Source organism: Megascapheus bottae, chromosome 25, assembly GCF_031878675.1.
Source record: "Megascapheus bottae isolate mThoBot1 chromosome 25, mThoBot2.hap1, whole genome shotgun sequence".
Taxonomy (NCBI): domain Eukaryota; kingdom Metazoa; phylum Chordata; class Mammalia; order Rodentia; family Geomyidae; genus Megascapheus; species Megascapheus bottae.
Window position 1 is genome coordinate 2317621 of NC_143533.1, and position 24107 is coordinate 2341727.

The following is a 24107-nucleotide window of genomic DNA, read 5'->3' on the forward strand; positions in this document are numbered from 1 at the left end:
GAACTGAAACCCCTTTGTACAACTATTTCATAATAAAGGGGAAAAAGACCTTACTAACAGGCTTTAAAAAAGGATATCCAATAACTGAGGTGCTTCAGTATGCTGCAGAGATTTCAAACGCTGAAAAGTAATCTTGCCTTGAGCAAAAAAGTAAAGGAACAGTGCCCAGGACCTGAGTTTAAGCCCCAGGACTGGCACAATAGATAGTTTGGTAAATAGAATTCCTTTGCAGGGCCTTTGACTAATCACACCTGTAATCCCAGCTTTTCAGGAGATGGAGAGCAGGATAGGAGGTTCATGGTTTGAGACTAGTTTGGGCAAAAAGCAAGGTTCACTCCACAAAGTGTGTGTGTGTGTGTGTGTGTGTGTGTGTGTGTGTGTGTGTGTGTGTGTGTGTACATGCACACACCAGTACTGAGGCTTGAACTCAGTCAGGTTCTGAGCACTGTCTCTTGGCTTTTTGCTCCAGGATGGTGTTCTACCTTTTGAGCCATATCTCTTCTTCCAGCTGCTTAGTAGTTCGTTGGAGACAAGAGGCTCATGGATTTTCCTGCCCCATCTGGCTTTCAATCTCAGTCCTCAGATCTCAGCCAGGGTCCTGAGCAGCTAGAACCGGTAACACCGGAGCTCCTCTCCATCCCCTCAAAGCACTGCAAGTCCTTTCATTTACCAGCACCCAGCCCACTCTCCTTTCCTGTCCTTCCTTTCCAGCCTTCACTATAGATTCTTTATCATTAAGCTGAAATGAGTCCTCAGGGTATTTTTCTGAGCCAAGAAGTAATTCTCCTGAGATGAATTATGCCATTAGAGGGCAGAAAAAGCTCCTGTTGGCTCTTTAAAATAGCAACTCTTTTCCTCTGTGTGTGTGTGTGTGTGTGTGTGTGTGTGTGTGTGTGTGTGCGCGCGTGCGCGCGCGCGCACGCGCGCGTGTGCGTGTGCATGTGCGTATTGTTTGTCTGGAGGAAGCATACTGATCCTGGGAGCTTGAAATCAGGGACTGGGCACTGTCTTGAACCTTTGCTGCTCATATCTAGTGCTCTATTATTACTTGAGCCACGCTCCACCTCAATTTTTTTTTTTTTTGGTGTTTACGTGGAGATAAGTGGCTAAAGGACTTTCTTGCCCAGGCTGGCTTTGAATGGTGATCTTCATATTCATATCTCAGCCCAGGGGCCTGGATTCATGCCTTAGGAGGACTGGCACAAAAATGAATGGATGAATGAAATGAATGAATGAAGAGCAACAGAGCTTACTACAATGATTCAAGTGGATTTCACAACCTAATCTAATTGGGTCCTGATAAAGGGGCAAAAAGACGTACGTGAGTGTGTGTGTGTGTGTGTATGTGTGTGTGTGTGTATCCACGTGTGTGACAGAGAGAGAGAGAGAGAGAGAGAGAGAGAGAGAGAGAGAGAGAGAGAGAGAGAGAGAGAGAGAAAATATCTCTGCAGGAAGGGACCAGGCACTGGTGGTTCACGCTTATAATCCTAGCTACTCAGGAGACTGAGATCTGAAGATCATGGTTCAAAGCCAGCCCAGGAGGCAGAAAAGGTTCCTGTGAGACTCTTATCTCCAATTAACTCACTCAAAAACCAGAAGTGGCACTGAGGCTCAAGTGGTAGTACACTAACCTTGAGCACAAAAAGTTTCAGGGACGACATCCAGGTCCTGCATTCAAGCCCCACAAAACAAACACACAAATAACTAAAAGCAGGGCCCACTTGGCTCCTCTGGCAGCTGACAGTGGATTGGGGAGAAGAGGACCCCTCTTTTTGTCCTCACCTGGGCAGCCCCTTGCCAAGCAGTTGGGGTGGGGGGAGAAGTGTTCTGCCAGCTTCCCCAGGATTGAGACAAGATGGTGTGAGAGATCTCCCCCCCCCCACCCTCTCCACCCCACTGCCACTGCTGGGAGAACCCCTGGATGGCAGGGCGGGACAATGGCAGAATTCAAATGAGACTGGCGGGAGGCTTAGGAGGAGGAGACAACACACAAGCAAGCTAAGGAGAGAGCATTCTTCCTCCGGGTGAGGGCGGAGTTCTTCTAGAAACATTTTCTTCCGTCAGCCCAGGAGAGGGTTGGGGAGAGGGCTGAAATTGGGCAGATCTGTCACATGATGGGAGACCTGTATCATGTGACGATTCTGGTGATGTTCCTTGCAGCATGTGACTTCTGGGGCTCTGTGGACTCAGAAAAAAAAAGAAAAAGAAAAAGAACGAAAAAAATTAAATATCAATAAAGGGGATTAAAAACCCACTCCTCCTTTGTCTTTTTTTTTTCTTCTGGTTGAAGCTAGATCGAATGGAAACCTCATCAGTTTACTCCTTAAAAGGCTGTGAGCAATAATGACTTACCTGGAGACCCAGCTCTTCTGCTAAAGTGGGGGGAAGCGTCCCTGCCCCCGCCCCCCACGAACCCACAGCCCCAGCCACACTGACTCCCCAGACCTGTAAGTGCTTGAGTGTGTCCTCCGAGCATCTCAGTAGCAAAGTATCCTAAAGGGCATGCCTGTTTGCAAGAGGATGGGAAAGCATGAATGCTTTGGCTTTTGCAGGGAGACTGAACCCCTCCCTCCATTCCCTCCCCTGGGTCCCAGTCCTGCATCCTTTCCTGAGGGCGTATGCCCCTTTTTTTTCTTCTGTCACCAGCCTCCCTCCTACCCATCTCCTCTCCACCTGTCGCCTTCTCCTTCCCTCTCTAGCCTGCTCTCACTTCCTATTTCTTCTCTCCCACTGCTTTCTATAGGTTCTTCCTACCTGGCTTTCTAAGAGCTTTGCTTTTTAGTTCTATTTTACACTGGGGGAGGAGAATGTTGACATCTTCCCATCTTTCTATCCAGCAAAGGATCATTCAATTCCTAGACGGGGAAACATACAAATTGCTTCTTCTCTGTTGTTGTGTTTTTTCCTAAGAATGGAGATGTAGATGGCTCTGTTCCCGCTATGAGTGGCATATGGGATGTTCAGAGAGATGGATTTATGCCAGTGCCAATCCTGGGACTTGAACTCGGGACCTTGAGCTTCTTGCTCAGTTTGCTTGTTCACGGTGGGAGCGCTACCACTTGATCCCCACTGCCACTCCAGATGGATTGTGTGTGTGTGTGTGTGTGTGTGTGTGTGTGTGTGTGTGTGCACAGCCATTGGAGCTATTTTTTGAAGGTCATCTCTTGGCTCCAGATGCCAGCTCAGTCAGGAACTGAACAAGTGCTAGTACCCCCCCCCCTCCTCTCTCTCTGGCCCTGAGCACTGTCCCTGAGTTCTTCAGCTCAAGGCCATTAAACCACAGTGCCACTTCCGGTTTTCTGGTGGTTCACTGGAGATAAAGTCTCACAGACTTTGGTGCCTGAGCTAGCTTTGAACTGTGATCCTCAGATCTCAGCCTCCTGAGCATTTGGGATCACAGGTGTGAGGCACCAACACCTGGCCAGGGCCCTCTCTTCATCCCAACATTTGTCTCACGGTAAGGAGACATCAGGGCTGAAAGCCAAAGCCCAAACCCCATGCCTGGCAAACAGAGTTTCATCCCGGTATCTTGACTAGCTGAAACGCCAAGGCCATGCCTTTGCACAGAGAGATGGAGGCTGGCCTACAAACCAGCGGGATGGAAGCTGAAGACACATGGCTTCCTCCGCCTGCTGTTTTTTCCTCTAGATATGCAACACTTCAGCCACTAAAGCAATGACACAGTAAGGCCAAGAGAGGGCGCCATTTCCAGCCCACCTACCCTCCCAATGGAAAAAGGCCTGGCATGGAGGTTTAGTTAAGCAGACTTGTTTAATGAAACCCAGCCTGGAAATCAATGGAGCTGGCATTTGGGCCCTGGTTGCTTTTTTTTTTTTTTCCTCAAAGCCTGTGCAGTTAATGGCCATGGTAATCTGTTTCCAGAAACACTTACCATTGCAACAGGTATTATACAGCTTTGTATAGGGAAGAGGGGCTGGCAGGGGGAACATTGGTGACTCAAACCCATCCTGTTCTCATGTTTTCTTAAATAAATCATTAGCCAAGACAATAGATGGTTCCAAATCAGAGGATTTGCTAAGATGTAAAAATAACCAGGTAGCAGGAGGTTGTGTCATGGTTGGATAGGCCCAAGGAGAGGCCTCTAAGATGAAGATTGGCAATGTGACTGGGCTGAGATTTGAGGAAGCAGTGAGAGGCCAAGAGTGGGCAGAGCAGGAGCCAAAGCTTCCAGGTGAGATAATAAGGTGTGTGTGTGTGTACATACATGCGTGCGTGCGTGTGTATGCATGCCAATACTGGGGTTTGAACTCAGCGCTTGGATTCTGACCCTAAACTTTTTTGCTCTATCACTTGAGCCACAGCTCCATTTCTGGTTTTTGTTTTGGTTCTGGTCATTGGAGATTAGAATCTCACAGACTTTCCTACCTGAGCTGGCTTTGAACTATAATCCTCAGATCTCAGCCTCCTGAGTAGCTTTTTAGATTACTGGTGTGAACCACCAGCTCCCGGCTTTCCCCAGTTTTTAAATGAACAGGCATTCGTTATATAAGGGAGTTTCCTTGTGACATGTCTGCCCTATATTCCAACCAATTCCCCTCCCTCCTATCTCTTCCTCACCAGCTTCCTTCTTTCCAATACAATTTCAACTGGTTTCTTTGGTCTGTTTCCAGACTTGCTGACAATCTGCTTGGACCCTATTCATTCTCACCCACTCTCCTAGTTAACCTAATCCCTTGCTAACCTAATTAATTCCTTCTTTAGTCCCTATCTCCATCCAACCAATTTCTTTCCTACTCAGACTGACTTCAAGTCATGATCCTCAGATCTCAGCCTGCTGAGTAGCTGGGGTTGTCAGCTGTAGGAATGGAGGCCGAGCGGCTAACAAGGTATTTGATAAACTGAGGGATACACTGCTGGAGGCTTAGACATCTCGTGTAAGCTGGAACAGAAGGGTCAGACATCGCCTAGAACAAATATAAAGCTGGGAGGCTGCGAAGCATAGCTTGATTTCTAAGCTCCCCTAACGTGGAACAATGAGAGGAACGGGTGAAGAGGAAAAGGTGTGTGCCTAATGAGAGGGGCAGACTTCAAAGAGGAGGAGGAAAAGGAGGGAGAGAGAGGACAAAGAACAGTCTTCCATTTAACTAGATTGGCACAATACGGACTCCAGCCCTGCATTTCACCAGTTATTTTAAGAATTAGAATCTTGCTCTTAGCTGGGCACGCCTGAACCGCGATCCTTCCGTAGAGATGGAATCTCAGGAACTTTCATTTTGTTTTATTATTGTGGAGTTTGAACTCAGGGCCTGGATGCTGTCCCTGAGCTCTTCAGCTCAAGGCTAGTGCTTTAGCTCAGGAAGCCACAGTGCCACTTCCAGTTTTCTAGTGGTTAATTGGATATAAGAGTCTCGTGGGCTTTCCTGCCTGTGCTGGCTTTGAACTGTGATCCTCAGATCTCAACCTCCTGAGTAGCTAGGGTGTACAGGTATGTGTCACTGGAGCCCAGCCCAGACCAAGCTGGCCTGGCCCAGTGATCCTCTCAGTCTCAGAGTCCCATAAAGCTAGGATGACAGGTGTGTGTTCGTATACCCAGCGATGGCTTCAAGTGGGGTTCTATGAACTTTTCTGCCTGGGCTGTCCTCAACCTGTGATCCTCTTATTCCCAGCCTCCTGAGAAGCTAGGATTACAGACAAGGCCTGAGCCCTCCATGTCTGACTATTTTTTTTTTCTTGCCAGTCCTGGGGTTTGAACTCAGGGCCTGAGCACTGTCCTTGGGCTTTCTCAAGGCTAGAGCTCTGCCATTTGAGTCACAGCACCACTTCCAGCTTTTTCCTATGTGGTACCAAGGAGTTGAACCCAGGTCTTTGTGCATGCTAGGCAGGCACTCTACCACTAGGCTAAACTCTGGGCTCTAGCTAAGTCTTTTGTAATCTATTGATTCCTCCTTCATTTTCTTTTCTTGGAATTTTGTTGGTTTTTAAATATCATTTGTCCTCTAGATTTTTCTCCCCAAAGTCTAGACTTTGCCAATTAATGGGATGATGTCATTTCATTTAACATAGTCTTCTATCCTTTTGTATTTCCTGTAAGCTAGTAATTAGATGTCGAGAGAAAAAATTAGTTTGAAAATGAGATCTATCCTGTGTAAAGTATCTCCAGTACATGTAAAAATAGACAGAATCAAAATAGAGCATATTTTAGAAACTATCAAGTAGTTTCTCTCTCCACCTTCTCTACAAGATCATTTTTATCTTAGCTTTTTTCAAATGGCTTTATCACATCCTGGGCATTTCTTCCTCCCCACCCCCTTCTTTTTGTTCTTCTTCTTGTTCTTTTTGTCATTTGTTTTGATTGAACCTTAGTGGTGCCCCGGAGTTTCTTTGTACTCAAGGCTTGTGCTCGAATTGAACCCAAGGCTTCATGCATGCTAGAGAAGCACTCTACCATTAAGCCACATTCCCAGCCCCTCCAGGCCTTACATCTTTTCATGTCTTTTTCCCTTGTCTCATACTGGAAAGGCTTCTGATACAATAGAACAGAAGTAGTAAGGACAATTATACTCCTCTTCCATTTCAGTGTTACACAGTGACACATGTTGGCCAAAGGATGATAGTTTTCTTCCTTTCTTTTCTTTTCTTTTGTGGGTCATGGGGCTTGAACTCTGGGCCTGGACACTGTTCCTGAGCCCTTGAACCACAGCACCACTTCCGGTTTTCTGATGATTAACTGGAGCTAAGAGTCTCACAGGCCTTGTAGTGCCCAGGCCGACTTTAAACTGTGAGCCTCAGATCTCAGCCTCCTGAGTAGCTAGGATTACAGGTGTGAGCCACCTTGCCTGGCATCCAGCCCTCTTTCTTCTTTCTCTTTTTTTCCTTTCTTTCCCTTTTCTTCTGACAGATAAAGAAAAGTCCTTCATTTCTCCTTCAGACAATTTTGTTGTGATCATGAACCATTTTCAAATTTTACCATGTGCTCCTTTTTCATCTTTATTTTTTAAAGATATTTAGTAGCATATAGTAATTGTACAAGATGAGGTTTCATTGTGATACCTCTATACAAACATTGAACCCCAAACTCATCCCTCACCCTCTATCTCTCTCTTCCTTGATCCCCCTACTTTTTTATTTGTATTTATTTTTTTATTTTTGGTGCCTACTCTGAAGCTTAAACATAGGGGGTCTTGTGTTCTTGCTTTATTTTTTTTTTTTTTTTGCACATAAGGGTGGCACTCTACCTCTTCTTCGTTTTTGCTGGTTAATTGAAGATAAGACTCTCGTGGACTTTCCTGCCTGGGTTGGCTTCGAACTGCAATCTTCAGCTCCCAGCCTCCTGAGTAGCTAAGAGAATTCTGATGTAATGGTACATGCTTAGAAAAAAACCCAACTTACCAAGCTACCCAGATGAAACAGGAGACTATCCTGACTTCTCTATCTATTAAAGATAATAAATCTTCTAAGTATGGTGGCTCATACCTATTAACTTAAACACTCAGGAAGTAGAGATCAGGAAGATTGTGGTTTGAGACCAGCCCAGGAAAAAGTTAGTAAAATACCATCTCAATTAATAAGCTAGGAGTGGAGTGGTAGTGTATGCCTATGATCTCAGCTATATGGGAGGCATAGCAGGATGATCTCAGTCCAAGGCTGGCCCCAGCCAAAAGTGCAGGACCTTACTTTAAAAGTGATTAGAGAAAAAGAAGGCTGGTGGCATGGCTCAAGTGGTAGAGCAACTGAGTAGCAAATACAGGGCTCTGAGTTCAAACCTTAATACTGGGGACAAAAAGAGATAATAAATCCATATGAATATTTTTCCCTTAAAGATAACGCTACATCCAGGGAATTCAATTCACAGACTTTCCTGCCTAGATTGGCTTCCAGCTACAATTCTTATATCTCAGCCTCTTGCAGAGCTGGGATTACAGGCGTGAGCCACCAGAGCCTGGCTAGGGTTGTGTTTTTCTGAGTTTCTATGAGTAGCAGCCTCACCATCTCTTAGAGCTATGAATTTAGAAACTTTATCTGATACTGGGTGGGGGAGGGTTATCACTCTCGAAGAGACATTGGAGGAGTGAGACCGGAAGTACTGCCTCTCTGACTTGGCTAGTTAGGTAGCTGCAAGAGATGCAGTACAGATCAGTTCTTTTCTCTCAAGTCTGATGCTCACACAAAAGATAAGTCTTCTTCTTTGGAGCCTCCATCAGAAAGTCCCATCCTAATAACAAAGCTGGGAAAACCAGACACCCTATAGTAAATGATGTTCTGGCAGAGTGTAATTCTTAATAACTCAGCTCTCACTCCAGACATTTCCATATTTTGTCTGGAGAATGGAAAGGAATAAATAACTGTTTCCCCCGGTCATGGGGCTTGAACTCTGGGCCTGGGCTCTGGGCCTGGGCTCTTCAACCCAAGGCTAGTGCTCTACCACTCTGAGCTACAGCGCCACTTCTGGTTTTCTGGTGGTTCATTGGAGATAAGAGTCTCACAGACTTTTGTGCCTGGGCTGGCTTTGAACTGGGATCCTCACATCTCAGCCTCCTGAATATCTAGGATTACGGGCGTGAGCCACTGGAGCCTGGCAAAGCAATACATTTTAGGTTGATCTCTCAGAGGAGATAAAAAATCCGTTTCAGAATGTGGGTGGACTTGAGTTGGGGTATTGAAAGAGAAGTTGAAGTGCACAGGAGGGCAAAAAGAGAAGAAAGAGATGGAATGCTCCAGACAGAAAGGACCAAAGATGAGCACAAGCACAAATGGAATGTCAGTTGGTTTGGAAGGAAGGTCTGAGTGGGGTGCTGCATGCCCATAATCCCAGCAGTTGGGATGCTGAAGCAGGATGGTCTCAAATTTGAAGCCACGCTGGGATATATAGTCTCAATAAAGGAAAAAAAAAAAACAAAAAGAATGAAGAGGAGGTAAAGAAGGGAAGAAATAATGAAGAAAAAGAAAAAGGCCAGAAGCCTGTGGTTTGCACTTATAATTTTAGCTTATTGGGGAGCAGCTGAGACCTGAGGATCACAATTCAAATCCTGCCTGGGTAGAAAAAAGTTTGAGACTCTTATCTCCATTAAAAGCCGGAAGTGGCTGCGTGGCTCAAGTGGTAGAGCGCTAGCCAAGAGCAGAAAAGCTCAGGGACAACACTCTGGACCCGAGTTCAAGCCTAAGGACCAGACCAGAAAAAAAAAAAAAGAAAAGGAAAAGGAAAAAAAATATATTTATCTCATGAATCTATGGACTGACCAGTCAGCTAAGCTCAGTCAGGTGTCGGAGAATCATCTAGAACATTCTGAGATCCAAGAGGAGAATGAAAAGGAAATCTTATTCAAACTTACTAAGAAATTCAACTTGATGGTCATAGATCATTAAACCAAGCCTTTCTCATCTCAGGGCCCTGTGCAGTTGAAAAGAAGATTATATAGGCTAGGTTATGAAGTCCAGCCGATCGGTATTTATGTAGTGTGTGTGTGTGTGTGTGTGTGTGTGTGTGTGTGTGTGTGTGCCAATACTCAGGGAAGACTACTATTCCTTAGCTTCTTCACAGAAGGCTGGCTTTGTACCACATAAGCCCCAGTTCTACTTCTGGCTTTTTAGTGGCTAATTGTAAATACAGTGCCTCCTGAACTTTTTAGCCTTGGGCTAGGTTAAAACCTTAACCTTCAAATCTAAGCCTCCTGAGGGACTAGGATTTCAGGCGTGAGCCATAGCACCCAGCTTCCTTACCTGGAGTGTCCGATTTTCTCCTGCCTGACTGGCTGTGGGGAGACGCTGTTTCACGGCTCACAGTCTGCTCTGCAGTAAGTGATGGAATAATAATGAAAATGGTTAGCAAGTCGAATCTCCGTCGCGGAACATATGTCTTTTCCATGTGTTTTTTTGATGAAATCAGTGTGTGTGTGTGTGATCTAACAACTTTGGCACCCTCACCCAAAGTGTGATAGCTACAACCCACAAGGAAAATACTCTTGTGCTTAATGAAAATGAAGGATTTGGTAAGATTATTTTGACTTTTTCTTTTCTTTTTTTCTTCTTTCTTTCTTTTTTTTTTTTTTTTTTGTCAGTCTTGGGGCTTGATTCAGGGCTTGGGCACTGTCCTTGAACACTTTTTTCAAGGCACTCTGTCACTTGAGCCACGGCATGCCACTTCCAGCTTTTTCTGTATAGGTGATACTGAGTAATCAAACCCCAGTCTTCGTGCATGCTAGGCCAGCACTCTACCTCTAGGCTACACTCCCAGCCCCTTTTTTTCTTTTTTTAGTTTTGGTCCATCATGGGGCTTGAACGAAGGGTCTGGATGCTGTCCCTGAGCTTTTTGGTTTTTGTTGTTGTTGTTGTTGTTGTTTTGTAGTTCATTGGAGATTAGAATCTCATGGACTTTCCTGTCTTTGCTGTTTTTGTACTGTCATCTTCATATTTCAACCTCCTGAGTAGCTAGGATTACAGGCATGAAATACCAGCACCGGGCTTCTTTTTGCCCTTTTTTTGGGGGGGGTCAGTTCTGGAGCTTGAACTCAGGGCCTGAGCACTGGGCTTTCTCAAGGCTAGTGTTCTACCACTTGAGCCACAGCCCCACGTCCAGCTTTTCTATGCATGTGGTACTGAGGAATCGAACCAGGGTCTTCATGCATGCTAGGCAAGCACTCTACCACTAGGCAAAACTCCCAGCCCCTCCTTTTTGCTTTTGGAAGTAGGATCTTCAATTATACCTGAGCTGGCCTGGACAGAGATCCTCCTATTTATTCTTCTCACCTAACTGGGATGACAGGCACATGTCAACACATACAGCTTTTTTCTCCTCCTCTCCCTCCCCTCCCCGCCCTTCCCCTCCTTTCCCTGATCTCTGTCTCCAACATAGGTAGAATTACATCCAGCCAGGCTACCAGTCTTCTGGAAACTCTTTTCAGCTTGTTCTAAGAAGCAGGTGCGACTGAGAATCATAAATCTTAACATTCTCTCGCGTTCTGTTTGGGTTTTCAGTGTTTTACTATAAAATACCATATGTCCACAAATCTAACACCCGGGGAATGAAGTAAGAAAAAAGAAAGCAAACAAAAATTAACATTTTTCTGTTGAAAAAGAAAATGTGGCCAGCATCCCAGAGGCTACCCACACAACTCACCCAGCTTCACTTACACTGCCTAACACACAGCCTGCCATTATTACCCAGTCCAGATGTACAGACCTTTCTAACCTCACTGAAGACTCAAGCTCTAGCCTGCTTTTCAGCCTTTCCCTGCCCCAATTTCCATTGTGAGAATCACATCTGTAATCCTAGCTACTCAGGAGGTTGAGTTCAAAGCCAGCCTGGGCAGAAAAGACTCTTATCTCCAATAGGTCCCTTAAAAATTGGAAGTGGAACTGGGGCCAAAGTGGTAGAGCAAAATAGATCTCAAGCACCGACGAAAAGAGCCCTATCTCTCACACACACACACACACACACACACACACACACACACATCTAATCAAATCCCCTCTAGAGTTTAATTGTGTTTGAAAACACACAGTTACACAAAGCAAAAGTACTACTAGATGTTGATTTTTTAAATTTATTTCTTGTCAGCATCAAACAGCTGTATAACGAGGTTGTGATTTAACATAATCCATTTATGTGTCCAATGCTTTCTGCGTGTTTGTACCAGTATTGGAGCTTGAACTCAGGGCCTGGCCCTTAGCTTTTTTTGGGGGGGGGCAGGTGCTCAAGGCTGGTGCTACCACTTGAATCACACTTCTACCTCTGGCTTTTTGCTGGTTAATTGGAGATAAGTTTCTCAGACATTTCTGCCTGGATTGGCCTTGAGCCAACTGAGTCTGCGCCTCAGATCTCAGTCTCTTGAGTAGCTAGGTCTTTCTTTGCTCAATAAGATTTTATTTTTTACAACTCTCCGTTTCTTGAATCCACAACCTCTTTTCTTTAGAGCAATGTTGAAAACTGAGGGCCTCCACCCCAATTAGAATCCTCAGTCTTCTTTTCCTTCTTTCCGGCCTTCTTTCCTTCCTTCCTTTTTCTGTGCTGGTCCTGGGGCTTGAACTCAGGACCTAGGCACCCAAGATTCTTTTTGTTCAGGGCTAGGAATGTGGCTTAGTGGTAGATACTTGCCTAGCATGCATGAAGCCCTGGGTTTGATTCCTCAGTACTACATATACAGAAAAGCCAGAAGGTGCTGTGGCTCAAGTGGTAGAGTGCTAGCCTTGAGCAAAAGAAATTCAAGGACAGTGTCCAGGCCCTGAGTTCATGCTCAGGACTGACAAAAAGACAAAGAAAAAGATTCCTTTTGCTCAAGGCTAGCACTCTACCAGTTGAGCCATAGCTCCACTTCTGGCTTTTATTTGTTTTCTTTTCATTTTTGGTACTGGTGTTCAAACCCAGAACGTTGCACATGTTATGCAAGCACTTTGCCACTGAGCTACATCCCAGCCTACTTCTGGCTTTTTTTGGGGGGGGGGTTTGGGGGTGTGGGGAGAAGTTAATTGTAGATAAGCGTCTCACAGACTTTTCTCCTGAGGCTGACTTCAAACCACGATCCTCAGATCTAAGTCTCCCCAATAGCTAGGATTACAGGCATGAACTATCGGGGTCTGGTTCCAGAACCCTCAGTCTAGATTTAGAAGCCCACAGACTCTGCCCGCTTCACAGACCGCCAAGTGGGCCAGACAGTGGCACCCTTGGCCCCTTGCTTGCTGATAAGAAGCCCTCACTGCCCAATGTCTGCCCAGCTCCTAGTTCAGAGCCTTCCCCCAAGCAAATGGCTTCATTCCCTTGTCCACCATATAGGCCTAAGGCCTTCTCCTGATCTCTGCCACTCTCAGGGCAGAAGAGCCAACCTGACCTAGCCAGGCCCAAGCACAGTCTTGTCATTGATGAGCTTAATGAGGTCCTAGGAGAGAGATCTCTTTTGTATTAGTGTTCTCTCCATCATGGATTTCCCAGAGGCATGCTTGGGGAGAAATGCTGTCTCGTAGTGCTTTCCACACAGGCTGGCTTTAAACCAGCATCCTAGATCTCAGCCTCCTGACTTAGCTTGAATTACAGGCGTAAGCCACCAGTACCCAGCTTAGACTTACAGTTATTTGTGCTGGAACGAATGCCCAGCTTATTAAAATTACAAATCTAAAGACCTCTCATCATTCCCAGGCTGTTAGCATAAAACTCAAACATATTATTGCCTTTATAAATCTAACACATCGTGTCTAATGTTAAAGATTGATCTCCACTTACTCTCATACCAATGCTGAAGTAGCTTGTAAATGTGACATCATGAATTCTCCTAAATATTTAACATCATTGACACAACGCAATTAATAAACATTCCGTTAGTGTTGGCTTTTTTGTTGGTCTTAATTGCACCCTTACGTGCTTCAAACCTCTGACAAGATGCATGTACAAATTCAGTGAACAGAACTGCTAAGTGCTCGGACAATTTACAAGCCTAACGCAGTCTGTGTTCATTTACTAACCCAGAAGTTTTAAAACATTCAGGTGCAGTCCAAATCAATTAAATTCTCCTAAACATTACAGTTTGCATTTGAAGTTACAAATCTTCTCTCTTTCCCCCCACCCCTCTCTGTTTCTCTCACCTGGATCTTGAACTCAGGGCCTGGCCACTGTCCTTGGACACTTTTTGCTCAAGGCTAATGCTCCGCCACTTAAACCACAGTGCCATTTCCAGCTTTTTCTATGTATGTGGTATCAGAGAATTGAACCCAGGGCTTCGTGCATGCTTGGCAAGCACTCTACCACTAGGCTATGCTCCTGGTCCCTGTTTTTCTTTTCTATTGTCATTTATTGTTTGCTTGCCTATTTGGCTTTTTTTTTTTTTTTGCCAGTTCTGGGCCTTGAACTCAGGGCCTGGGCTGTCCTTGGTCTTTCTTAAGGCTAGAGCTTTACCACTTGAGCTACAGCACCGTTTCTGGCTTTTTTTTCTGTGTATGTGGTACTGAGGAATCGAACCCGCATCCTCATGCATGCTAGGCAAGCACTCTACTATGAGGCTAAACTCCTGGCCCCCTGTTTGGCTTTTATATATAAAGTCTCACTATGTCACCTCAGCTACTCACTTCAAACTTGTGTTCCTCCAGTTTTTTCCTCCCTACTGCTGAGATTACAGGTGTAGGCCACCACACTGGGTAACACAACCTTCTGTCAATTAAACTCTCTCAGCCCCGGTCAGCCTTCTTTACCCCTCACCTGTTCCTGCCCTGGGTAACTAAGGCTTTCTCCACCCTTCTTCCTTCCTGGCCTCCTTATTGTCTCTTCAACCCACTCTAATACTGCTCTTGGGCCCCCTTGCTCTCGTGCTCCCCCTGCTGGTCACTGTTGGTGGAAGACCCAGGATTGATCAAATCTGTTTCTCCTCAGACCTCACTAAGGTGCCTAAAACTGTATAATCCCTTAACTCAGTGGCCACAAACTGGTCCCCAGAGCCTGTGAGCGACAGGACCACCTTCCCCATTGCCAGCCACAGGACTGGCCAAAAAAAAGAGAGAGACAGAGAGACAGAGACAGAGAGATAGAGACAGAGAGAGACAGAGACAGAGACAGAGAAAGAGAAAGAGAAAGAGAGAGAGAAATTTGAACCTTGCCTTCCAAATTAAGCAGGACAAAATATTCAGTGAAAATAGGAGAGTAACAATGAATTTGTGTGTGTGTGTGTGTGTGTGTGTGTGTGTGTGTGTGTGTGTGTGTGGTGTGTGTGTGCTGCGCTTGAATTCAGGGCCTAGGTGCAATTCCTTACCTTTTTTTTTTCTTACACTGAGATGACAATGACATCCATTTCTGTGAGGGAATGGTAACTAAATGAGAGGTGTAAATGAGAACAAGAAAAATGTTTGGCATAGTCCCCACCCTCCCTCCTCCTTCTCTTCTTCCTTCCTTCCTTCCTTCCTTCCTTCCTTCCTTCCTTCCTTCCTTCCTTCCTTTCCTCCTTCCTGTCCTTCTCTTGAAACAGCTGGGAATATAACTCTGAGCATCGCACCCGCTAAGCAGGTGCTCTACCATTTGAGCCACGCCTCCAGCCCCCTTATCCCTGCCATTTTCCTCTAGCATAGTTATGGATTTTTGTTTCTTCAGCTGAACCTGAGCTGACAGGATTGGCTTTCATTTAGAGGCTTTGTATGACCTAAATCTCTAGATCTTAGTCAAGCTCTGCATTTCATGAGAATCTCATAGGGTTGGAAGTATTTTGACGGCTGAAACCAGCAGAGCCACTTACCTTACCATCACACACCTGTTCTGTGCTAACCAGGTACTCTCTCCCTCTCCCCCGCTCTTTCTCCCTCCCTCTCCCTCTCCCCCTCTCTCTGATTCTAAAAGTGTGTAATTAAATCCTGAGGAAATGAAATTGCATGGCAGTCAGAATCACAATTTTTATGTTGTGATACTTAGTCCATTCAGACAGAGCTGCCCAATCTCCAAAAAAAAAAAATCAGTTGTTATTATAAAGGTGATGTACAAAGAGGTCACACTGAGCACATTATGTAAGTTAGGTAAAGAGGACAGTTCTTTTCGGACAATGTCTCTCCTTCCCTTGCTCTCTCCCTCCATTTTTTCCCTCCTGTCCCCACCTGCACGTTGTACAGTTCATTTTTCACACAGTATCCAGTGAGTTTCACAGCTGCATGTCTTCACCCTTTGTCCCTCCATTTCTGTGCCCTTAGGATCCAATCTGTTGTCGTTGTTGTTTCCATTTCCTGTTCAGTTTGGTAAATATTATTTTGTGTGATAAGAGACACATAACCCAATATTTTTGATGTGAAATTTTGTCCATCCTAAAAGAAATACTGACAAAGACATTCTTGCAATATTTTACAAAACAGTATTTGGTAACAGCAGTCACATATAAAACCTTAACTATGTATGTGAATAACTATATAAAAATACATATGGCCAAGCATAAATACTACAAAGAAAAGCAAACACAGGAAAAGTTGTTAACTCAGGATGGTTAAATTACTAGTAAAATGTCCAGTCTTGAAGATTTTATTTCTTAAGGCCAGGAACCAAACCCAGAGCTTTCAGTATGCTAGTAAAGTCCCCTATCAATGAGTTTATTTAAAAAAGAAAAAAAATCACAGCTGGGCTAGCATCTGTAATCCTAGCTATTTAGGAGGCTAAGATATGAGGATTATGGTTTGAAGCTAGGCTGGAAAGGAAATTTTATGAGATTCTTATCTTCAATTATCTACCAGAAAATGCTAGAGGTGGAGCTGTGGCTTTGCTTTGAGGGGAAAAAAAAAAGGTTCAAGAAACAGTGCTCAGGCCCTGAGTACGGGCACATACACAAACACACACAAAATGTAACAGCAACAAAAACACAAAGCTAGGTACCAGTGGCTCTCACCTGTAATTCTAGCTACTCAAGAGGCTGAGATCTAAGGATCATGGTTTGAAGATAGCCTAGTTCATGAGATCCTATTTCCAAAATAACTACCAAGGGGCTGGAGACATGGCTTAGGTGGTAGAGTGCCAGCTGATGAACAAAAGTATCAGAAACCAAGTTTGAGTTCTGATCCTGGACTAAAAAAACAAACACAACAAAACAAAAACAGCAAAAAGCAGTACAGGATAGGCTGGGATGGTAGCTTAGTGGTAGAGTGCTTGCCTAACATGCGTGAAGCCCTGGGTTCGATTCCTCAGTACTACATAAACAAAAAGCAGGAAGTGCTACTGTAGTTCAAGTGATAGAGTGTTAACCTTGAGCAAAAGAAGCTCAGGGTCATTGCTCAGGTCCTGAGTTCAAGTCTAAGAACTAGCAAAAAAAAGAAGCAGGGAAGGAGACATGACTCAGTAGAAGGCACAGCAAGCAAGGAAACAAACAAGGAAACCAAGCAAAGATGAGGCCCAGAGTTCAAATCTCATTAGTTAAAAAAAAAAGAAACACCTGAAAAAAGCCACTTGAGGGTCTTTTTTGTTGTTATTCATTTATTTGTTTTGGTACTGGAGCTTCAAGACAGGCCTTATGTTCTCATTTAGTTATTTCACTCAAAACTGGCGCTCTACCACTTTGAACCATAGGTCCACTTCGGGAGGTTTTGGTGGTTAATTGGAAAGGAGAGTCCCGTGGACTTTTCTGCCTGGACTGGCTTCAAACTGAGAACCTCAGAATCTCAGCCTCTGAAGCAGCTATCCCTGTTTTGTTTTAATAATAAATTATCCAGAAGAAGGGCTGTGGCTCAATGTGGAATGCTAGCCTTGAGCTGAGGAGCTCGGGGACAGTACCTAGACCTGGTGCCAGGAACCAACTGCTTTCTGTGCCAGATGTGAACAAAAAGTGCAGGTTTTTCTCAGGCTACCAGCCCTTCCCTCAGTCTACTTCTCTCCAGACTTGAGGGGAAATGTGATTTTCAGAACTCTAGCCCTTTCCTTCTCAGGTTTCCTCACCTTTCCTTTCTTCTTTTCTTCCGATCGCTTTTAGGGGGGAAAGAGGACGCATGCACACGCCAGTTCGAAGGCTTAGACTTGGGGTCCTTAGCTGTGTCCCTTAGCTTTTTCACTCAAAGTTGGTGCTCTAGCACTTTGAGCCACAGTTTCACTTCTTGGGAAAATAAAATAAAATAGATAATCCCGTGGCTGTCAGGATTCCCTAACAGTGTGCCGAGTCATTGTGTGTCTCACACTAGATTCACAATCCATGGGGGCAGACTCCTTGTCTTTGCAGTGTTGAGCTCCAGCTCTTATGAAAGAAACTCCAAGCCCAGTTTAGATATCCATGGTTGTCATCCTAGCTTCTCAAGAGGCTGAGGATCACAGTTCAGAGCCAGCCCAGGCAGGGAAGTCTATGACTCTTTTTTTTTTTTTTGCCAGTCCTGGGCTTGGGCTCAGGGCCTGAGCACTGTCCTTGGACTTTCTCAAGGCTAGAGCTCTACCACTTGAGCCTCAGCACCACTTCTGGCTTTTTTCTATGTATGTGGTACCGAGGAATCGAACCCGGGTCTTCATGCATGCTAGGCAAGCACTTTAACCACTAGGCCAAACTCCCGGCCCATGTCTATGACTCTTATCTCCAATCAACCACCAGAAAACCAGAGATGGCGCTGTGGCTCAAAATGTGCTAGCCTTGAGCACAGACGTTTAGGGACAGTGCCCAGGCCCTGAGTTCAAGTCCTAGGACTGGCACTCACACACACACACACACACACACACACACCACTCTAGAATCATCCACGGGGGAGGACTGCATTTCCAGTGATTTATCACCAGCTGGGTTGTAAAATGCAACACAGGAATCAGGGTCACTGCAATCCTCCCTGTGACCCCAGGATGCAGCTGTCTGGGGTTCCATTGTTCAGAGGGGGACTGTAAGACTGACTGAGGAATCCCAAGCCCAGAGCCTTGCACCTGGACTTTAGCAGCGCTGAGCTACATAACTAAGGTCACTGTGACTTCTGAGCTGGGGTTCGATCCTGACGTCAAGGATGAAACTTCTGGGTGCTGTGCTCACTCAGGCACAATTGAAGTGTGTGTGTGTGTGTGTGTGTGTGTGTGTGTGTGTGTGTGTGTACTGGGGCTTGAACTCAGAGAGCTGAGTCCTCCCTCCGCTTTTTTTACTGTGTTCTACCACTTGAGCCACAGTGCCACATCTAGGTTTTGTTGTTGTTGTTGGTGGTGGTGGTTCATTAGAGACAATGAGACTTATAGACTTTTCTGCCTGGGCTGGCTTTGAACCACAATCCTCAGATTTCAGCCTCCTGTGTGGTTAGAATGAGAGGCGTGAGCCACTGGGGCCTGGCTTGAAGGGAATTCTGAAGCAGCTTGAATGTTTAAGGGATGTGTCAGCCATGTCGTAGCAAGTCTGCTTCTTTTCCATCCACAGAAATTCAATAACAGAATAACTGAGACGGCTCGCCTCACCCTGTCCCCTCATTAAACACCCCCCCCCCAACTTTACACCTCAGGTCACATCCAAGCCATACCCCCAGCCTCCGGTCCCTTCCTTGTACCCATGGAAAAATACTGGCACAAGCTTGACCCAGGTTCTCTAATAAAGACACTGTGGCTCACACATCAGCTGCTCCAGTTGCCATGGTGACAGCCACAATTTCTCCCAGACAGCTTGGGTCTGAAGGGAGAGTGGGCCCTGAGGGAACGAAGTGGATTTCTCCAACCTGTCAGCCCCTCTCACCTTTCCCCATCTCTCTGGCCTCCCCCACACTTCCTCCTGTGACGCTGATGCTGGCATGGCCTACCAGCATCCTAGGTGATGGTACTTAGCGTCTGGCACAGAGCCCAAGCTTCTGGCACCTCCATCCTTCACTCTCTTCTCCAGCCAATCTCCCTTCCCCAGGCTCCCTCCCTCTCTCCCTCCCTCCCTCTAGCAACACAGAGTGGCAGCAGCTAGGAATCCATTGCTCTAACATCAAGGTCACTTGCCAGCACCAACAATGACGAAGCACCTCTTTTGCATGCTGGATGGACCTGGCACCTGTGCTGCCTCAAGGCTGTCTGAGCCACTGTGGTTAAGGGAAATGGCACCCCGGTGGGCACACCTGTAATCCTAGCTACTTGGGAGGTTCAGATGGGAAGGTCATAGTTCAAAGCCAGTCCAGGCAGGAATATTCCTGGGACTCTTATCTCCTGTGAATGATCAAAAAGCAGGAAAGGGACATGTGGCTCAAGTGGTAAAGTGCTGGCCTTGAGGGAAAACAAAACAAAACTTAGAGACAGTGCCAGGCCCTAAGTTCAAGCCCCAAGATAGGCACCCATAAGAGGGGCTTGTCCTAGGAAGGTGGAGAAGGCTCAGCCATGGTTCTTGGAGAGGTAAAGAGAAATAGCTAAGCGGGGCATGGTGGCTCATGTCTGCAATTCCAGCTACTCGGGAGACTGAGATTGAGGTTCAAAGCCAGCCTGGGCAGGAAAGTCCATGAAACTCTTATCTCCAATTAACTACCAAGGGGTGGTGTGGCTTAAGGCGTTGGGCGGTAGCCTTGAGCTGAAGAGCTCAAGAATAATACCCAGGCCCAGAGTTCACGACTAACAGAGGGGGGGGGGATATGAGAGAGGGAGGGAGGGAAGGAGAGGGAGGGAAATATCTGGTTGGGGATTCATCAGTTAAGTTCCCTGGCCCACACCTGTCATCCTAGCTACTCAGGAGGCTGAGATCTGAGGATCATAGTTCAAAGTCAGCCCAGAAAGAAAAGTCTGGGAGAGACTCTTGTCTCCAATAAACCACTCAAAAACTGGAAGTGGCACTGTGGCTCAAGTGGAAGAGCGCGACCCTTGAGCTGAAGAACTCAGGGATAGCATCCAGACCCAGAGTTCAAGCCCCACAACCAATCACAACAACAAAAAAGTCTTTGCATCAGTGTGTCTGGGTGGTGATAACAACAGCATCGTTTAGTGAGTATTTACAGTATATCATAGGTACTGTGTACTAAGAACGTTGCAGGCATTACTACATGCAGTCTTCACATAGACCATTAGAGCAACTTAGAAGGTACTATCAGGCCTCTCATGGATGGGACATAAAACCTAGAAAAGTTATGTCTTACCCTCTAAGGAGAATACCACCCCCCCTTCTAAGCATGATCTATTTCACAAGATCTTCAACCACACTCAGATTACACTTGTAATTTCAGCTATTTGGGAAGCTGAGATCAGGACAATTATGGTTTGAGATTAACCCAAGGGGAAAAGTTACCCCTCTGTCCCCTGTCAACCAAAAGCTGAGTATTTTGTGGTGCTTGCCTATCATCCTAGCTGTGGGAGAAGTACGAACAGGAGGCTCGAGGTCCATAAAATAAAATATAAAAAATAAAACCTTCAGTAAAAGGGCTGGAGAAAGTGGTAGAGTACCAGCTAAGAAGGTAAGTCCTGCAAATGCCAGGCCTTGAGTTCAAACTTCAGGAACAGACAGAAAGAAAGAAAGAAGGAAGAAAAAAAACCCTATTTTTATGTGTACTACTATGTCTAAAATCTACTTCTAACATTACATTTAACAGCTTGTGAAAGTCTGGGCTGGGAATGTGGCTTAGTGACAGAGTGCTTGCCTCTCATGCATGAAGCCCTGGGTTTGATTTCTCAGTACTACATAGAAAATGCTGGAAGCGATACTGTGGCTCAAGTGGTAGAGTGCTAGCCTCGAGCAAAAGAAGCTCAGGGACAGTGCCCAGGCCCTGAGTTCAAACCCCAGAAGTGGTGATAATAATAATAATAATATCAAATAAAAATAAAGTCTGGGTGCTGGCGGCTCACATTTATAATCCTAACTACTGAGGGGGCTCAGATCAGAGAATCAACGTTCCAAGCCAGGTCAGGCAGGGAAATCCATCTACAACTAATCACCAGAAAACTGGAAGTTGAGCTGTGGCTCAAAGTGCTAGAGCTCTAGCCTTGAGCAAAATAAATGAATACATTAATAAATAAGCTCAGGAACAATCCCCTCCACCCCGCCCTGTGCCTCAGATATTATGTAGTGCATGACTGTACTGGTCGTCAGAGACCACATGACAGGATCCTCAGCTAGAATTAACTGTGGAGGCGGCTTGGAGAGCCACTGTGACGCGAACCTGAGCCGTGGCACGCACAGAGATTCCCTCAGCTGTGCATGGCAAATTAATTTAAATGAAGAGCACAGCAGTTAAGGCCTAGCAAGAAGGGGGAGGATTGCTCTAATTAGGTCATTTAAGGGGCATTTATTAGAAGAGTTCTTCACAAGGAGGGTGGGTAGACAAGAAACCACAAGGGGCTGCAGGGACTAAGAAATGGTGGTCTCTGAAGCCTAGAGACGGAGCAGCCTAAGGCAGAGACTGGCTTTAGGGCACCCAGTATCCAGGGTACCAGAAGAAACCCCCAAAACACCCACATAGCTCAACCTCATTGTCCTGTTCCAGTCTCTCTGCGGCTCCCTATTGGTCAGAGCCAAAGTATCTAAGAGTTACTGAGAACTCATGTTTGTAATTCTAGCTACTTGAGGAGGCTGTGACAGGAGGATCACAGTTCTAGCCAGTCCTGGCAGAAAAGTCCACGAAGGTCTTACCTCCAATTTAACCAGAAGCAATCTACTCAGCAGAATCTTCAGATTACATTTTTCTTCTCTTATATATTCAAGGCAGTCAGTAAGTGCATTTTATCTAACCACAACAACTTTTTTTTTTTCTTTTTTTTTTGCCAGTCCTGGGCTTGAACTCAGGGCCTGAGCACTGTCCTTGGACTTTCTCAAGGCTAGAGCTCTACCACTTGAGCCTCAGCACCACTTCCGGCTTTTTTCTATGTATGTGGCACCGAGGAATAGAGCCCAGGTCTTCATGCATGCTAGGCAAGCACTTTAACCACTAGGCCAAACTCCCGTCCCCCCCCCCCAACAACCTTTTAAGGCAATAAGGAAACTGAGGCTCGGAAGGAGTCATTCTCTTTCCCCAGGCCACACTATACCTGCACACTGTGAAAGTACTTTAAATTTGGGGGCTGCTAGGAAAATAGTCCAATGCCATAGGTAAGCCTGGTATCTCTCCGTGCCTCTGTTTCTCCTAAACGGTTGTTCTAGCAACAGGACCTTCCTTTCTGGAGTGGCATGAGGATCGGATGAAGTAATTGACCAAAAGTATATAGAACTGTGCCCATCAAACATTGGGCACATTTTAAAATGTCATCTAGCCGGGCACTAGTTGCTTATACCTATAATCTCAGCTACCCAGCAAGCATGCCCAGGCTCTAGCCCGGAACAGGCTGGGATCTGAAGATCACAACTCAAAGCCAGTCCAGGCACTAAAGTCCATGAGACTCTTATCTCCAATTAACTTCCAGAAAAACGGGAGTGGTGCTGTGGCTCAAGGGATAGCACGGTAGCCTTGAGCTGAAAAGCTCAGGGACAGAGAGGCTAGGCCCAGAGTTCACGCCCCACAACCAACCAAAAATAAAAAAAAAAAAAGTGCCCAGTCCCTAAATTCAAGCTCCAATACTGGTATACATACAAAAAAAATAAAATAAAAAGCCAGGCACGGTGGCTCACACCTGTAATTCTAGCTACCCTAAAGTCCCTGACTCTTATCTCCAATTAATCACTAGAAAACCAGAAGTGGTGCTGTGGCTCTAGAGGTAGGGTGGTAACCTTGAGCTAAAAAGAGCTTAGGAGAAATGCCCAGGCCCAGAGTTCAAGTCCCACAACCAACGAAATAATAAAATAAATAACAAAAAATAAAATATTCAATGAGATGAAACATTTTAAATGTCATGTAGGCCTACTCATCAGCTTTCAGTCCTGAGCTGAGATTGAGCCAGGAGAGGTCTGAAACTGAAGCACACACACACACACACACATAGAGAAATCAAAAAACAAAGAATAAGAACAAAAAAGAACAGCTTCATCCTCCAGCCTTGAGCTGACATGAACCCCGAGACCCCCCTCCTCTACTCTCCCAGGGTGGGCAGGAGGTGCCAGAAAGTGAGTTTCCCCACCCACCAGATCTTTCTAGTGGAAACTAGAAGCTCTCTGAGAAGGAGCTGAGGCTTGTGGCTTGCCGGGGGTTAAGTCCAGGCAGAGCCCTGTTTATTTTCCCCTGTGTCTGGAAGGGCCTCTCGGTCTCCATAGCAACCTGGTTTCCTGTCCTGGTTTCCCCTTGGATAAGATACCTGGTGGATACAGAGGCGCCCTGGTTGAGACCAGGGTGGAGGCCAGCGCTGGACACCTCCTCTTCACTGCCCCCTCCTACCCAGGCCCAGTGGCCTAGCCTGGCCACATGCCATGTCACAAGAACCTCTGTTTACAAAGTGCAGACATCCAACTTGGGATGACATCATGGAATCCAGCCTGCAGTCCCTGTGACACCCCGTTTTCTTTTTTTCTTCCTTTTGGAGGGTTTTGTTTCTTTCGGAGGCTGAGAGCAGAGGCACACTCTTGCACATCCCCCCCAATGTGCTAAGAATAATTCCACGCACTCCTAATCACAGGATGTATCCTCAGTCTGGAAACTTCAGCCGGATACTGATGTATTCATTCATTCATTTGGTTCATTCATTCATTCATTCAGCCTCTTTTCCATCATTTGGTTCAGTCATCAAACATGTCCATAGTCCATTAAATGCCAAAATAAGGCATAAGCTAAAGAAAGAGACAGGCATAGCTAGATTTTTTTTTTTTTCTCCTTGGGTACCTTTATGCCTAGTGGATAGGGAGTTGTATCAACCACAAAACACAGGCTGAGTGCTGATAGCTCACACC

At 45.7% G+C, this 24107-nt stretch overlaps 1 long non-coding RNA gene across 1 annotated transcript; it reads right to left on the reverse strand.

Annotated features, from left to right (window-relative positions):
• Positions 1-1800: 1800 nt before the first annotated feature.
• Positions 1801-23852, reverse strand: LOC150046140 (uncharacterized). The gene is made up of 3 exons (XR_016539598.1): positions 23519-23852; positions 9679-9747; positions 1801-2178 (listed from the first exon to the last, which is right to left on the reverse strand). It is a non-coding gene; the product is annotated as an uncharacterized LOC150046140 (long non-coding RNA).
• Positions 23853-24107: the final 255 nt, after the last annotated feature.